We start from the raw sequence: 6,412 nt of genomic DNA, 5'->3' as shown, positions 1-6,412 counted from the left end.
ACTCCCACGTTAGCCGAGCACAAATGTGAATAGATGATATGCTATGATAATGCATGCACTTTGTGAACAAAAGTCGTGCTCCATCCTTGATCATTACTCCAAGTAATAAGACAGACAAGCTGCATTAATTGACACTTTTTAAGACAATATTGGACCCACATCTGAATAGCAGAACTACATGAACGTGAGTTAGCCGGTTAGCAGAAGACATACAGACTAAGGGTCTATGTTACACAACATAACATACAAAACTACGAATTTTGAACGATCGCTAGAAAATATAAACATCAATTATTAATCATACTTACAGGTTGAGATTCAGAGGAACAAGCTGGTCCAAATAATGGGGAGTAATTCATATTTTAAGACCATGCGTTTAATAATTAATTTAATTAAGCAATTTAGTAATTAGTTTAATAATTAATCCTGAGTTAAACTCCCTGAGGTTTGAGAGGCAGTCGTCAGTAAAATGATGGGAACACAACAAAAGATTGTACTGCTGTGGTATTGTTGAAAAAAAAAAAAAAAAAATGTTTTCATTCACTTAGAGCTATGTTACACACTACATGAAAGGTAATTCTCAAAAATCCATAAAAGGGGCACTTTAATTAAGGAGAGTAGATATATTGAATATTTGATCGCCAACAAATTTACCAAGAGACCATTTGAACAGCAGCTACAAATTAAAAATGAACCCTACGCATAAGTTGGTTATGCTACAACAATGGCTGAACGTGCTCATTTTACAGACATTTAAAAGGACAGAAGGACCTGTGCTTCAGGTGATAGGCTTAGGGTAAATGTGTGTGTAATCAATGACAAATGCGGAACAGTTGGTTCATGCATTCATGACCTCAAGACTAGATTATTGTAACGCTCTACTGGGTGGTTGTTCTGCTTGGCTTTTAAACAGACTACAGTTGGTCCAAAATGCGGCAGCTAGAGTTCTTACTAGAACCAGAAAGTATGACCATATTAGCCCAGTTCTGTCAACATTACATTGGCTCCCTATTAAACATCGTATAGATTTTAAAATCTTGCTACTTACTTATAAAGCTCTAAATGGTTTAGCTCCCCAGTACCTAAGTGAGCTCTTAATGCATTATAGTCCTTCACGTTTATTGCGATCTCAGAATTCAGGCCAGTTGATAATACCCAGAATATCAAAATCAACTGAAGGCGGCAGATCCTTTTCCTATTTAGCACCTAAACTCAGGAACAATCTTCCTAGCATTGTTCGGGAAGCAGACACACTCTGTCAGTTTAAATCTATACTAAAAACACATCTCTATGCTCTTGCATACACATAACACATTATCAATACATTATCATTTTTCAAATCCGTTAAAGGATTGTTACGCTGCAATAATTAGGTCGGCCGGAACCGAGAACATTTCCTATAACACTAGATATACCTGTACATCAGAATAAGAATGGCATCTACGCTAATATCTGTCTCTCTGCTTATCTTGAGGTTTGCCGGGTGCTGGATCCAGGCCGTATCCAGATCAGATGGAGAACTTGTGTCTGGACCTGACTACAACGTAGCCCAGGAGACAATGGGCCTAAAGATCCAGTTCTGGCTGCATCTATAATTCAGATTTTTAATCCCCGTATCCGCTTGCATATATTTATATATAATCTATTTTTAATCTCTATAATAAAAATGTATAATTCAGATTTTGAACTCCATATCCATTTACATATATTATATATATCTTCCAAGGGTTTTTTTCCCTCCTAGGACTTTTTTCCCAGTGCTAGCACGCTGGGTTTTTCTCCTAGGGGTTTTTTTCCACCCCTGGGAGTCAGCCGACATTGGCTTAATGTAGCACCATCTTGTATATGTTACATATTACCACGCTTGTTTGTACATCTTATTTTTAACCACTTCCATTTTTTCTGTGCTTCTAATATGTAAAGCTGCTTTGAAACAATTACCAATTGTGAAAGCGCTATATAAATAAATTTGACTTTTGACTTGTAATTTTCTTTACATTTGCTGTCTAAAAATGACCAAAAAAAGTAATAAAAAAATTAAAATAAAATAAACTCATCAGGAGGGGATCCCCAGGCCCCTACAATTTAGTGTGCCTCTTCTAATTGAAACCACCGACTGCCACCGCCTCTAATCAGCAATCATAGGATTCACTGATGCTCCTTCAGAGTTACACACTACACTTCTTTTTTATGCTCTATGCACCCCTCTTGGCAAACTTGCATATAAACTCTAGTTCTGCCACTTTTCAGTAAGAATGATTCAGTATACACACAAGAATAATGTATCAACTATAATATCGCTGACACACACTCATGGTTTCCTCCACCATATGATGAAAGTCTGAAAACCAATATGATTATAGAACTCTGTAAACTGTCTGTAAGGACAATCTGAGAGACTTACCATGCATCAATTCTTATTGAATTATCTGGTTGTTCAAATGACTAACATCAGAGGATTTGATTCTGTTGTGTTTTGGTAATGAACTGTTCTTATTGCATGTCACGAAGTGCTCTATGATGGAAGGTCCAGATCCTAACAAATCGATTTAAGATTATACTATTGTTGGGCTGTAATTATCTTTTTCCTCTTAAAGTTTTAAATGTTGTCTGTAGTCTAAATAATCACATATTACAGTTTTTCCATTTGTGATGGTAAATGCTCAACTTTATAGTGTTCATTCACTTTAATTATGATTTTCCCCCTTAATACCTGCCTTGATTATAAAAAAAAATGAACGTATTAACTATAGTGATCATCCATATATTCATGCTCATAAATCATAATCATAATTATTCATTAATTACAAATGTGCAAAAAGGGACAATGTAAAATCTAAAAACATTTGTCTACATACATATGGTTTGATTTTAAGAACCAAAAATGAACGTGCCATTGAGACTTGATTGGGCATATCCAGTAAATGTCTCCATCTGCTGGTTCATCTTTTTTCATCACTGTCCAAGAACCCAGTGCACATGACATATTTAGAGATGATTTTAAGATCTGCATGATTGTGATGCATTTATTTTTTTATGGGAAATAATTTTCTAATGAATTTAGTTAACACAAAATTGAACATTATTAGAGTCCGAGTCAAACAGATACACCGGAATTACATTCAATTAATTAAAAAAAGGGCTTTTAATGGAAGGGAAGAATGATTGAATGATTCTGCTCAGTTGGTTATGATGAATAATGAATATGTTCAAAATGTAAATCTAAATAATACCAATATTGTCTTTGGTCCCTCAGTGGGAAAAGGAAAACCAAATTTTAATTGTGGTCTTTTAAATTCCTGTATCAAACCAAGCGTGAAAAATTTGGGAGTTCTTTTTGATTCTTCCCTTAAGTTTGACCAACATATAAATTCAGTAGTTAAGTCATGTTTTTTTTCATCTTAAACTCTGTCTAAAGTTAAATCTTTTCTGTCTTATAAGGATCTTGAAAGAACCACACATGCATTTGTTTTATCTCGATTGGACTATTGTAATTCGTTGTATGTTGGATTACCCCAATCCTCCATCTCACGACTTCAGATGGTCCAAAATGCCGCAGCCAGGTTTTTAACTGGGGTTCGTAAACGAGAACACATTTCTCCAATTTTAATTTCTCTTAATTGGTTGCCAGTGCATTATAGAGTTGAATTTAAGATTTTGCTCTTTGTATTTAAGTCTTTAAATGGTCTGGCAACTTCTTATTTGTCAGACCTCTTAAACGTGAATTCATCAGTTAGATGCTTGCGATCCTCAGACAGTATTACTCTGTCATATCCAAGATTAAGATTGAAGATGAGAGGTGACCGTGCATTTGCAGTGGCCGGCCCTAAGTTATGGAACAGTCTTCCCTTATCTGTAAGATCTGCTTCGTCTTTATATGATTTTAAATCAAACTCTTGTTTTATTTTTAAAATTTTAGCGATGTCTTTTACTACTCCTGTCTTTTATTTCTTTTTTTTCTCTGTACAGCACAGTGGTCAACTTTTGTTGTGTTTATTTGTGCTTTATAAATAAATGAAATGAACACCATGAATTATATATATAGGCCTATATATATTATATATATATATATATATATATATATATATATATATATATATATATATATATATATATATATATATATATATATATATATATATATATTTATACAACAGTTCTGTCTGGTTCTCGAATCTGATTGGCTGATAGCCATGCGATATTTCAGTGATAACAGCACTCCTACTGCCTTTTCACCGTTTGTATCACTCTGCTTGAAGTGACCGTCATGGCGGCCGATCAAATCAACCATAATTTTTACAAATACTACTTGTAACACGAACTGTAGTTTTAATAGTTTTTTAGGCGAGAATGTAGTTGTTTAGACCTGAAATATGTGACTCATATTTAAAGGAACACTCCACTTTTTTTGAAAATAGGCTCATTTTCCAACTCCCCTAGAGTTAAACAGTTGAGTTTTACCGTTTTCGAATCCATTCAGCTGATCTCCGGTTCTGGCGGTACCCCTTTTAGCATAGCTTAGCATAGTTCATTGAATCTGATTAGACCGTTAGCATCGTGCTTAAAAATGACCAAAGAGTTTTGATATTTTTCCTATTTAAAACTTGACTCTTCTGTAGTTAAATCGTGTACTAAGACCGACAAAGTTGCGATTTTCTAGGCTGATATAGCTAGGAACTATACTCTCATTCAGGCGTAATAATCAAGGAACTTTGCTGCCGTTCCATGGCTACAGCAGTGCAATGATATTACGCAGTGCCCGTGAGCCCCTGCTTGCACAGGGAACGTGCCTTGCAACCATGGAGACGTATGTGAGAGACGCTGCGTAATATCATTGCGCCTGCTGCAGCCATGATACGGCAGCAAAGTTCCTTGATTATTACGCCTGAATGAGAGTATAGTTCCTAGCTATATCAGCCTAGAAAATCGCAACTTTTCATTTTCTGTCGGTCTTAGTACACGATTTAACTACAGAAGAGTCAAGTTTTAAATAGGAAAAATATAAAACTCTTTGGTCATTTTTAAGCGCGATGCTAACGGTCTAATCAGATTCAATTAACTATGCTAAGCTATGCTAAAAGTGGTACCGCCAGAACCGGAGATCGGCTGAATGGATTCGAAAACGGTAAAACTCAACTGTTTAACTCTAGGGGAGTTGGAAAATGAGCCTATTTTAAAAAAAGTGGAGTGTTCCTTTAATAACAGAGCCCATTTTACAATTTGTTTTGACGTTTTCGGAGATGCGAGCTCGAGTGCGTCAGCGGCCGTTCAGTGCTTCTGTAACCGCCGAGAACAGCTTCATCTCGGCCAGTGCCTCGGGGATTTGCCGCTGGCTCTTATAGTGGTTAAACATGAGACATAATTCAATTTGAGTACATAGAACGGGCAATCTTTGGTCTTATTAATCTATTATTTTATATTTATTAGAGCAAGTCGAATTGTGCTATATTAAATTTGATAATAATAAACGTTACGTTACATCCTTATATAGCACATTGACTACAACTAGACGGGGCATATCAGACTCTTCTCCGCTTCAAATATGTAAAACATTAAACTTTTTTTTGAGTAATGAAAACGCTTTACATTTTTTTTTCAAACATCAGATCTTTATTTACCTTTGCATTGCACAGAGATGTCCAAACTGCGTGCGCACTTCATTCACGAGGTGAGGCGGATTAATGAGGCTTGATTGACAGCTTGAGGATCCAATGGAGTTAGGAGGTTTTGTCACAAGCTCTTTAAAATCCTTTTCATTTGTTAAATATTTGTAAAACCCACGTACCAACGTAAATGGTGACTAGTGCTTTATGTTTGACTGAACTGTACAATTGTGTTTATGTTGTTCAATAAATATTATTTTATATAAATATGTCCATTAAGTAATATGGATTGAGTGAACATTACATTAATACGCCATTAGATGGCGGCAACACTTTACAGGAGAATTAGTCAGTGAGTCACAAGAAACTTTTAAATTGAAAGGAACTTTTGCAAAAGGAAGTTGTTTTAGCGCTGTGGTGTTATGGATGGAAAATTCCCAACAAATACAAAGATCGCTTACCTCAGCGGACATTCAAACGGACTTGTATAAAGGATGTAATATTATGGACATCGACTTGAAGAATGAATGTAATGCAATATACCAGACACAGGTAATAACCTACTCTCTCTCTCTCTCTCTCTAATACTGTAGAAAATTCAATGTGTTTCAATGAAGCGACTCAACGTTCCTTCGTTACTAGTTCTAAAGTGACGTTTTAGAGTTAGTAACGGAGGCTTGGTTCAACTGACAACTTGAGTTTGAAACGTTCCTTCGTTACTAGTTCTGAAGTGACGTTTTAGAATTAGTAACGGAGTCTTGGTCCAACTGTAAAATTGAGATTTTAATCCGTGGCGGAAGGAAGTAGTG

The sequence above is a fragment of the Chanodichthys erythropterus genome, chromosome 20, assembly GCF_024489055.1.
Source record: "Chanodichthys erythropterus isolate Z2021 chromosome 20, ASM2448905v1, whole genome shotgun sequence".
NCBI classification, from domain to species: domain Eukaryota; kingdom Metazoa; phylum Chordata; class Actinopteri; order Cypriniformes; family Xenocyprididae; genus Chanodichthys; species Chanodichthys erythropterus.
This window is presented reverse-complemented; position numbering follows the sequence as displayed.